Genomic DNA, 11,641 nt, shown 5'->3' with positions numbered 1-11,641 from the left:
GTTCCATCCACATCCACCCAGGAGAGCTGCCCCTGCACCCTACCTTCACCCCATACCTGAACCTGTACCTAGAATGAGAGGGCAGGGTAGGCCCCCAGAGCCTTCCTCCCCTGGGGTTCATTCCAGCCTTCCTCTGAGCAAAAGCTAGAGGGGATGGTATGCTACCCTGGTCACTTCCTCTCCTGCACCTGGGGTGACCCTGGTGACATTCCAGGTCCTGCACTAGGTGGCTTGAGTCTCAGGTGTTCCCTGTTGGTGCATGTGCCAGCTGTTAAAAACTCAGAGGTGACAGGTTCATTCAGGTGCTCTGAGGGATGGGGAAGAGCCTGGGCAGACACAGGCCCTGTGGGTTACTGGGTGGCAGGTGGATGGTTGTCTGGATCCCAGAGGGAAGCTCTGGGAAGAGGGGTGTTGGTGCCTTTCTTGCCTCAGACCCCTTACCTCACTTGTCAAGTAAGCAAGGTCATTCCAGCCTGCAACCTGTCCCAGTGCTGGTGGGAGAGCTGCTGCTAGCCTTACAGAGCCCAGCCGGTGCCTGACCTACTTCAGCTGTGTCAGGAACCACTGGGTCTTCCCAAGGTGGTGAATTATTTAGCTGGGGCGCCTGGGCCTTTCTGAGAGGGGCTAAGAAAGCTGCTCCATAATTTAAAGGCCCCTGCGCCTGTGGCTTCCCTGGGGGGCCTCCTTCATGCTTTACTGAGCAGGGGCTAGGCCTGGGTCTGAGAGGAGGAGCCAGGAAGGGGCAGGAAGTCCTGTACCCATTCCAGAGGAGGCTCTCCAGCTGGACGAGGGCTTTTCTCAGGGCATCTGCAGAAGGCCTCAATGGACAGTCATGCTTGGCTTGAGCTTGAGTTGATGAGCCTCCCATAGTTTAATAAGGGCTTCCTGGCAAGGGTGTAGTAAGGCTGGGGTCAGAAACACTGGGTTCTGACTCTGTCCCATGCTCTTTCCAGAAGGTACTTACTCCTTTCTGAGGTGTATCATCCTGATCTCTGGTGGCAGGTGTAAAGCTTCTTTCCTTCCTGAAAGGGACCTGAGCATCTGGGAATACCAGGGTTCTTTGAATCTGGGTCTCTTCCCAGTAGCACTAAAGTCTCCCCTGAGGCAGAAGAGGCCATCTGTACATGTCTCCTTCACACACTGATGAGGTCAGTGCTAAAGAGACGCTTGGGAGACTGTACAGCCCTGCTGCCCCTGTGCCCTGGCTAGAACCAGCTCTCCTTGCAATAGAGATGGTGCTCATGGCTCCAGCTGTACCTTACTGGGGAGCTACTGCCTGGCCAGCAACTTTTAGGAGATACACCTTTTTTTTTTTTTTTTTTAATGGGTAGGAATACGACTTTTATCTCAGGACCTTACCTAGAGTAGGTTCCCAGGTTCCAGGCTATGGGGTCTGAATCATACATCCTAGAAATCAGTGCAGGATAAAAGTTGAGGCTGCTTGAGGACCTAGAAGACTGGAGGGATCAGTCTTCTATCTATCCCGTGTGTGCCTTGTAGAACTCCATTTCCTGAAGTTTTGAATAAAACCATTTTGATGTTGAGTTCTCTGTCAGAATGCAAATACCCTTCAGAAACAGGACTAGTTGGGCTTTATGGTGCACACCTGTAATCTCTGCAACTGGCCAACTGGCGAGGCTGAGGCAGGAGTTTCACAAGTTACAAACCGTCCTCAGCAGTTTAGCAAGGCCCTAAGCAATTTTAGTGACACCTTGTCTCTAAATAAAATACAAAAAAAGGGCTGGGGATGTGGCCCAGTGGTTAAGAGCCTCTAGGTACAATCCCTCATACAGAAAAAAAAAAGCAAAAAACAAAACAACCCCAGGGCTAAGCCCTTGAATAGAGAAGTCGATCCTGAAGAGAAAGGTGAAAAATGTGGAAGAAAGACTTCCTGTAAAGCCAACAGGTGGGAGCAAAAACTCCCAGTTACAGGCCCACCCTGACTCCCACTTCAAAAGAGCACTACTCTCCCTGACATGTTCTCTAAGGTAGAGCTGAGGGCCACCCTTGTGAGAGGAGAGAGAAGCTGGGCAGATCACTGTCATGACCATACCTCAGGGTTGACCAGAAGGGACTGAGTCCTGATGCTTTTCCCTGGCTGTATAGCCCATCACCCAGTCCACCCACACACTCTGAGAGGCAGTGTGGACAACATCCATGGGCTCCCCTGCTCTCTGGTCTCTGGGTGGAGTCAGTAATGGGAGTCCCTACAATAGTGTGGAGGGGATTCAGTGAGATCAGATGCCTCTTGGTCATTGCCCTCATGACCTTAGAGCGAACCCCTCCACCAGTCTTCTGAAGAATGCTTCAGATGACCCTGAAAAACCAAAATCAGAATGTTATCACTGAGTATTGAGTCCATTTCCCTGCCCCATTTTACAGTTGAGCAAATTGAAACAGGACAAGTGGTCAGATCTAATGGCACGAAGACATGTCTCCTGGCTTCTACTTCTACCACTGCACATGGCCATTCCAGAACCACACGCTGAGGGAGGCAGCAGACCCCTCCCTATTATGCTACACTATGCTTTCTGCTTGAGGTATCTTGGTCTAAATATGACCTGATCTTTCCCTGGGATACTGGATCCTGCTACTTGATTAAGGGACAAAGAGAAGCATTCAGTGGCCCATCTAACTTCAGTCCAGCCTATGCAGTCTCTGGCTTTCTTACACAGAAGTTAGGATTGTTGAGTTTATAAAACCCATCTAGCCCCAGTTTATGCAAGAACCCAAATAGTCTTTCTGCGTTTCTGTCTGTAGTAGAGAAAATGTAATACAGGAGGGCTCTCAAACAAGGATGACACTCTCATTCCATAAGAGCCAACCATTTCTCTCTGAATGTGAATGTATTTCTCTGTGACTCCTTTTCCTTCTCTCACAAGGTTATGAGAATTAATGACAACACAAAAACATGTTCACAGTAGGTACTCAACTGTTTTCCATGATTATCTTAAAAACACATTTTTCGGGCTGGGGTTGTGGCTCAGTGGCAGAGCACTTGCCTAGCATGTGTGAGGCACTGGGTTCGATCCTCAGCACCACATAAAAAAATAAATAAACAAAATAAAGGTATTGTGTCCATTTACAACTAAAAATAAATAATTTTTCATGTTTCATATTTCTCTCATTTTTATGACAAAATGAAGTTGAGTTGATTTCAATTTCTGCCCTTCTTAATTATTTCTTCAATGGATCAATAGTCATTAAAAGGTTTTTAATCCCTAGAAGAAAGGAGAAGGAAAGACAAAAGAGGGGCCCAGGAACTTACAGAATACCTATAATACCTAGACACTTTGGCACTAGATCTAACTCTAGCATTTTTTTTTTTCTTTTTTTCTTTTGTACCAGGGATGAACCCAGGAGCAATTTACCACTGAGCCAAATCCCCAGTCCTTTTTATTTTTTATCTTGAGAGAGGGTCTTACTGAGTTGCTTAGGGCCTTGCTTTTTCCTGAGGCTAGCTTTGAATTTAGGATCCTCCTGCCTCAGCCTCCCAAATTGCTGGGATTACAGGCATGTACCACTAGCCTTTTGTTTTTTTTTTTGGTACCAGGGTTTGAACTCAGGGCACTTGATCACTGAGCCACATCCCCAGCCCTATTTTTTTTTTTTTAATGAATAAACTTTATTTATTTATTTATTTATTTTAGTTGTTCATAGGCCTTTAGTTTATTTATGAATTTATATGGGGTGCTGAGAATTGAACCCAGTGCCTCACACATGCTAGGCAAGTTCACTACCACTGAGCCCCAGCCCCCCTATTTTGTATTTTATTTAGAGACAGGGTCTCACTGAGTTGCTTAGCCTTTGCTGAGGCTGGCTTTGAACTTGGATCCTCCTGCCTCAGCCTTTTGAGTCGCTGGGATTACAGGCATGTGCTACTGCACCAGTTACCACTAGCCTTTTAACTCTGGCCTTTTTAATCAAAGTACTCAGGACTTCAGGATAGTAATACTAATAGGGGTAACATGTTCATGCACTAGTATCTCTGATGATCACCCATAAAAGCCCTATGAGATAAGCAAGAAATGCATTTTCCTCTATTTTTTGCATCTATGGAAACTGAAGTTAAATAGGTCCCAGAGAGGGGCTGGGGCTGGGCCTCAGTGGTAGAGCGCTCACCTAGCATGTGCAGGGCCCTGGGTTCAATCCTCAGCACTACATATACATAAAGTTATTGTGTGCAACTACAACTAAAAAAATAAATAAACATCTTAAAAAAAAAATAGGTTCCAGAGAAAGCAAAGGCTCAATTTTCAGGTTTTCCAGTTCCCCATCCAGAGTTAAAACAATTCTCTGTGATTCTAAACCCACAAAATCTAGGGTTCCTTCAACTCTTGGGAGTACCAATCCTATTAGCACCAGAGAAACCCAGAATGAACAGAAGAGCTATCAAATGTTTCCAGTTACCAGATTAAGAAGTACATTAGGGCTGGAGTTGTGGCTCAGCAGTAGAGCGCTCACCTAGCACGTGCGGGGCTTTAGGTTCGAACCTCAGAAGCACATAAAAATAAATAAAATAAAGGTATTGTGTCCAACTACAACTAAAAATTAAATATAAAAAAATAAATATGTTAGAAATTAGGCATGATGGCACACACTTATAATCCTAGCAACTCAGGAGGCTGAGGCAGGAGAATCACAAATTCAAGGTCAGCCTGGGCAATTTATCAAGGCCCTGTCTCAAAAATTTAAAAGGGAATTTGGGGGTGTCTGTAGCTCAGTGATAGAGCATTTGCCTAGCATGCACAAGATAAGTCCCTGGAATCAATCCCTAGTGCCACCAAAAAAAAAAAAAAAAGATGAGATAGTCTATGAAACAAAAAGTAAAGAATACAACCTTGAGCATTTGTGGGAGGGAAAAATTTATTAGCTTGAACAAGAGTGAGCAGAATTCAAAAGTATCTTGCTGGGTGCAGTGGCTCATGCCTCTCATGCCTATAATCCCAGCAGCTTCAGAGGCTAAGGCAGGAAGATTGCAAGTTCAAAGCCAGCCTCAGCAATTTAGCAAGGTCCTAAGCAACTCAGCAAGACCCTGTCTCTAAGTAAAAAATAAAAAAGGGCTAGGAATGTGGCTTAGTGGTTAAGCGCCCATGGGTTCAATCCCCAGTACTAAAATAAAATTTTAAAAAATTAACAAATAAAATCTCAGTGTAGACTTGCTTCTTCTTTTGGTCAAACTGGATTTTACATGTGCCATTGTCAACTACCTACATCTGAATTTATTATTTAACATTTTTGAGAAACTGTAACAATACTGCCTGAGTGTGAATAGCTTTATTAGTCTAAATAAAAAAAAAAATTTTGGTTTGTTGTTTTCTTTTCTTTTTTTTTTTTTTAAAGGGAGAGAGAGGGGGAGAGAGAGAGAGAGAGAGAAAGAGAATTTTTTTTTTATATTTATTTTTTAGTTTTCGGCAGACACAACATCTTTGTATGTGGTGCTGAGGATCGAACCCAGGCCGCACGCATGCCAGGCGAGCGCGCTACCGCTTGAGCCACATCCCCAGCCCTTTTTTTTTTTTTTTTATGCTTCTGGGATTGAACCCACCAAGGCCTTGAGCCTGCTAGGCAAACTCTGTACCACTGAGCTACATCTCCAGCCCTGAATTATTTGTTTTCAATAACTTAAAATTATGAAGCAGGATAAGGATCTAAAAGCTAAATCCATACACAATTACCACAAAGCATTCCTGTTTCTGATCTTCAAAGTATCCTGAGAAGGTCATCTGGGAATGATAATTTTTAATGGACAGAAAGTTCAAGTTCTGAGAGGTTCCAATATCATGTTTGGCTCTGATGAGCCAAGCCAGAGGATCTTGTCACATCAGGGGAAGGGCCACACACCAATTTACCCATTTAAATTTTTTTTTTTTTTAAGAGAGAGAAATTTTTAATATTTATTTATTTTTTTTTAGTTTTCGGCAGACACAACATATTTGTTTGTATGTGGTGCTGAGGATCGAACCCGGGCCGCACGCATGCCAGGCGACTGCGCTACCGCTTGAGCCACATCCCAGCCCCCAATTTACCCATTCATTCCCTCATTGTCATTCTTTTTCCAAACATTTTTTTCTTTTCATGTGGTACTAGGGATTGAACTCAGTTTTGTGCATGCTAGGCAAGCCCTCTACCGTGGAGCTACATCCCCAGTCCCCACTCCCTTTTTAAAAACTTTTTTTTTTTTTTAAAGCTGTTAATGGATCTTTATTTATATGCAGGGCTGAGAATCCAACCCAGGGCCTCACACATGCTAGGCAAGCATTCTACCACTGAACCACAACTCCAGCCCTTTTCTAAAACAGCGTTTCCTTAAGTTGCCAAGGCTGACCTTGAACTTGTGATCCTCCTGCCTCAGCCTGGGAGTAGCTGGGATTCAGGCATGCACCACTGCTCCCTGCTTCATTAAATGCACATTGAATACTTGCTCTCAACCGGAAGCTGCATTTGGTGCTGAGGTGGAGAACAAGGCATACTTTCTGCCCTCTGGGGGTCCACAGCTTGGATTCCGAGGGTCTTGGCATGGAGCTACTCAAGTAGGAAGGAATCAGGAAGGCGGGGGTTAGGAGTTAATGGTTCCTAATGCCCCACTTTCCCTCTTTTCCCCCTAGATACTGTTCTACACCTGTCTTCCCTCAAGAGTCCAGAACCTGACTTTGGGTGCTGGGTATTGTTCTGGGCTTGACCTACCAGAATAGCTACACAGGTGACTTAGGAGGTGGGCACTGAGGAAGAGGCCCCCATTCCCTATCCCAAGATAATTCCTCAGCTTCCAGAGCAGGGTACCCCCAGGATCCATCCCCTGGTAAAAGAGACCTCTCAGGATTCTCAGATGTGCTTGTTTCTCTCCTGGAATCAGGAATGAGCTTCCTGAAAGTTAGCTGTGTCTCAGAGGAAAGACAGGGAGCAAGAAGCACCATAGAACAGCAAACAGGAAGGCAGAAAAGTCCCCGGAGCAGTGTCCCCACTAAGATTTTTCCCAAAGACCACATTCCCAGGTGTTTATTTGCATATGTGTTGCTTAATCTATATATTTCAATCTGCTGTGTGTAGCTGCCTGATGAACTGTGCCAAAATAACCCCTTCCTAGTTTCAGAGCTTCCTCCCATGGTTCTTTAAAGCCTATCAGGACCCACCAGCACTCTGGGTTTTGGTCCCTCTTTCCCTGTGCCCTCAGGTCAAGACATTGCACTGATCTCTTTTAGGCTGAGCATTGTCTTCATCCTCCAGGTAACAGGAAACCTCGGGGTGACACTGCTCCCGGTCTCATTTCCTTATGTTGCTCTAGACATGCCTGATAGTGCCCCCACAAGTACCTTTCTCTCTCTTTGGCCCCCTTCCGGTTCTGTGGCCACCTGCATTTACATCTCAGGCTCCCTGTCTTGGCTTCCTGGTGATTAAGGTGAGGTTTCTACTCACCTCACACTTAGTATTGTGCCTTTGATGCAGCCTCCCTCTGCTCAGGAGCTGGCTTGGCCATGAAGCTGGGGCACCCTCTTGTGGCTGAAAATGCTCACAAGCCTCCCAGATCTTTCCCTTTTGGTCCTCCAGAATGAACTTTGCCTGGAGCTACTTGAGGGTCTGTTTTTCTGAGCTGTCTGGGCGTCTAATGCTCTCTGAGACAGAGTAGGGCAGTAAGTCACAAACATTCATGGGGCACCTTCTGTATTTGCAAAAGATATACATTCTAAATGATAACAAACTGCTGCCACCGGGGACACAAAAGTGAGTATTAGACTGACAGATTTGATTCAGTGCCCTCGGTTCACCAATGGAGAAGCTTCAGCCCTAGGAGGGAAAGAGCTGCACCCAAATCCATTTGTATGTGCGCAATTGACATAAAACTCATGGTGTTCTGACACGGTGTCATAGGAGTTCAAGTCAGAGCCGGATGTGGTGTAATCCTGGGAAGGCAGAAGCAGGAGGATTGCAAGTTTGAGGCCAGTCTCAACAACTTAATGTAACCCTGTGACAAAATTAAAAATTAAAAAAGGTTGGGGTGTAGAGCACCCTCAGTGGTAGAGCACCCTCAGCTTAAATCTCCAGTACCACAACCATCATCAAAAAAATAAATAAATAAATGAAGTCAATTTGGTTACCTCTGTGCCCTTTCAACTTACTGATTAACCCCCTACATGCCCACAGTAATGACACTGGGCTGAGTAACAGTTGCTATTTTCAGAGCTTGCATTTCTCATGCTGGGAAGGTTTTATTCCCACTGGAATGGCAAGAACAGACCCCCTGCAAGCTCAGATTCAAGATGGTTCCATCTCATTGTACTGTTATTCCCACTGGCCTGTCTCTCAGGTCCCCCTACATAAGCCTGGCTTGTCCCCACCCAGACTGGAAGCTCCTCTAGGGCGCAGATCCTGCGTTGTCACTCATTTACCAGCCCAGTCCAGGGCCCTTGGTGGTATCTGACCCGGGCCAGCTAACTGGCAACTTCACTTCGGAGACATATTATAGGCAAGTCTCTTCCCATCTTTGGACACACGTCCTCATGGGAACCCAGCTTCCCCACCCAGTGAAAGCAGTGGAAGCTGTCCAGAGACACAACAAGCTGCCTTAAGTCAATGACATTTTTGTCCCTGAAGGTCTTCCAGCACATACTGGATGATGATGTTAATGGGGATGTTCTGGAGGCAATTTAAGCACTGAATGATTGGGTGGATCCCTGACCTGATGTTTTTCCACTCTGTTCTTTTTTTTTTTTTTTCCCTTTCTTTTTTGGTACTAGGGATTGAATCCAGGGGCACTCATCTATTGAGTCACATCCCATTTTATATTTTGAGACAGAGTAATACTTAGTTGCTTAGGGTCTCCCTCAGTTGCTGAGGCTGGCTTCAAATTTGGTATCCTCCTGCCTCAGCCTCCCAAGTCACTGGGATTATAGATTTCAACCCTGCTCTCTATCATGAAACTCTGGGCTTGGTCAAGAGTTACAAACCTGCAGAGTAGGGTAGTAAGGAGGCTGAGGGAGGTGGCCTGGGTGACTGGGTGGCAGGAGAGAGAGCTCAAGCCCTGCCGAGCTCATGCGGCCGTCCTCAGCCCCAGTGAATTGCTGCTTAGCAGGATGGGGGCCCCATATGGCTTAATTCTGATTTTTTCAGAAAAACTAGACATTGAAACTTTAACAGGCTAAAGAATGATGCATGTGCTTGTCACTTTGCAACTTCAGATCAAAGATGCCTTCTAGTTTTCACTTTGTGCAGTGACTTTTGGGGAGAAAAATCAGCCCCCTAGGGCTTAGTTATCCCTGCCTCTATGTATGGCACCAGTCTCTCCCTCTATTGTTCTGTTCTTCTTCTACAGCTAGCAAAGGGCAAATCATGAAGGCTGGGTTAGCTGAGTTTCTTCCTCTCACCCACATCAATCCTGATCTCTGAGGAAGAACCAGAATAGGCCTTTCTTATTATGATGTGTCCACAGTGCTACAAGAGGCCTCCAGGGGGGAGGATGGGTGCTGAAAAAGACTGATTGTGGCTGGTGAAGGAGTGGGGGTTGTCATCTCAGTTTTTTTATTCAGGTTTGGAGGGTCAGGAAGGCAGCTGGGGTCACTCCTTTAGGGTACAGTGTGGCTTGCCATTCCCTGACATACCTGCCAGTGAGGGCCGTGCCTCACCTCTTGGGAGCAACTTTTTATCTGGATTTTTGCCCTTAGCTGTCTTTCCTTTTATACTCACCTCATCCCACCTCTGTCCCCCAGCCAACCAGCAGTCTCTGGTATCAGACTGATCTGCCTAAAACCCACCTACTAGACCTTTTTAAGTGCTTTCAAAATAGGGCACAGTGGTGCATGTGTATAATTCCAGCTACTTGGCTGGCTGAGGTAGGAGGATTGCCAAGGTCGAGGCCAGCCTAGGTTATTTAGCAAGACTCTGTTTCAAAATAAAATAAACAATAAATAAATAGGGCTAGGGGTGTAGCTCACAGATAGAGTGCCCCTGGGTTCAATCTGTAGTACCATTAAAAAAAAAAAAAAAAGGCTTCAAGGGCTCCTCATTACATTCAGTTGGATGTGCATCCCTATTATATGAAAGAGAATGGGCTGAAGAAGCCTGGCTTTCATCTCAATTGTAATTGTAAGGGCTGGGATGGAGCTCAGTGGCAGTGGCCAAGCCATGAAGCCCGGGGTCTCAATCCACCACCACCACCAACAGCAACAACAAAAAAGAACCCCGTAATCAATTGTGATTTAAGAACAAACTTTATCATTTCAAGTTCATTGATTAGAAGAAAAGAGTCTAATTCAGCCCAAAAGAATTCAAACATTTTCTAAATATCCCTGCTAGATAGTGTGGAGCATATAGTGAACTTGAAGATAAGGCTCACATCCTCTAAGAGACTATAGGTTGTTAAGAAAACATGATACACGGGCTGGGGTTGTGGCTCAGAGGGAGAGTGCTTGCCTTCATGCATGAGGCACTGGGTTCGATCCTCAGCACCACATAAAAATAAAGCAAAGATATTGTGTCCACCTATAACTAAAAAAAAATAAAGAAAAGAAAACATGATACACATTTATGAAAAGGTAACCAACTCCCAGTGGCTTCAATATGGGTAGGATAGGCAATAACAATAATAGGGATATCAGAGGCTGGTCAGGACAGGCTCCACAAAGGGAGTAGCAGTCTTCAACTAAAGTTCTGTGTCTCCAGAGGCATAAAAGGACTTTTAGTCTTTTTTTTTTTTTTTTCCAGCACTGAGGATTGAACTTAGGGCGCTCTATCACTGGGCTAAATCCCAGACCTTCTTATTTTTTATTTTGAGACAAATTCTTGCTAAGTTGCCTGGACTAGCCTCAAATTTGCAATCCTCCCATCTCAGCCTCCCGAGTAGCTGGAATTACAGGCATTCAGCTTTGTAGGAAGACTTTTCCAAGGGTAGATGGGCAGGGTTATGTTTAAGAGAATCAATTTCCAGAAAGTCATCTTCAATAAATTACAGCAACTCCAGAGGTTGAGGCAGGAGGATCACAACTAAGTTGCTGCCTCAGCAACTTAGACTCTGTCTCAGAAATTAAAGGTTCAGGGCTGGGGTTGTGGCTCAGCGGTAGAGCACTCACCTAGCATGTGCAAGGCCCTGAATTCAAGCCTCAGCACCACATAAGAATAAATAAATAAAATAAAGATTAAAAAAAAAGTTAAATCAGAAAGAAAAAAGGCTCAGTGGTAGAGTGCCCTGGGTTCAATCCCAAGGGTACTGAAAAATATATATTAAAAAATAGGGCTGGGCGGGCTGGGGATGTGGCTCAGGAGTAAAGCAGTTGCCTGGCATGTGTGAGACCCTGGGTTCAATCCTCAGCACTGCATATAAATAAACAAATTAATTAAATAAAGGTCCATTGACAACTAAAAAGTATTTTAAAAAAATAGGGCTGGGGTTGTAGTTCAATGGAAGTGTGCTTGCCTAGCATGTGTGAGGCACTGGGTTCAATTCTCAGTACCACATACAAATAAATAAAATAAAGGTCCATCAACAACTAAAAAATATTTTAAAAAATAAACTTTATCCAGGACTACATAATTTTAAAAAAGTGCTTAGGGCCAGATGCAGTGGCACATGCCTGTAATCCCAGTGGCTTTGGAGGCTGAGGCAGGAGGATTGTGAGTTCAAAGCCAGCCTCAGTAAAAGTGAGACACT

General features: G+C 45.0%; 1 protein-coding gene across 2 annotated transcripts in view; it reads right to left on the bottom strand.

Annotated features, from left to right (window-relative positions):
• Window positions 1-11,641, bottom strand: part of Znf609 (zinc finger protein 609) — a 241,650-nt gene that overhangs the window by 8,018 nt on the left and 221,991 nt on the right. The window contains exon 11 of one of the 2 annotated variants that reach the window (XR_011706688.1): window positions 2,265-2,317. The exons of the other annotated variant lie outside the window; for it this stretch is intronic. The gene's annotated coding sequence lies outside the window, so the exon portion shown is untranslated. Of the gene's footprint in view, window positions 1-2,264; window positions 2,318-11,641 lie in introns of those variants that run through there. 2 annotated transcript variants of the gene reach the window in all.

This window comes from Marmota flaviventris, chromosome 2 (genome assembly GCF_047511675.1).
Source record: "Marmota flaviventris isolate mMarFla1 chromosome 2, mMarFla1.hap1, whole genome shotgun sequence".
Lineage (NCBI taxonomy): Eukaryota > Metazoa > Chordata > Mammalia > Rodentia > Sciuridae > Marmota > Marmota flaviventris.
The sequence above is the reverse complement of the archived record's forward strand: the minus strand, read 5'-3'. Positions and strand labels throughout refer to the sequence as shown.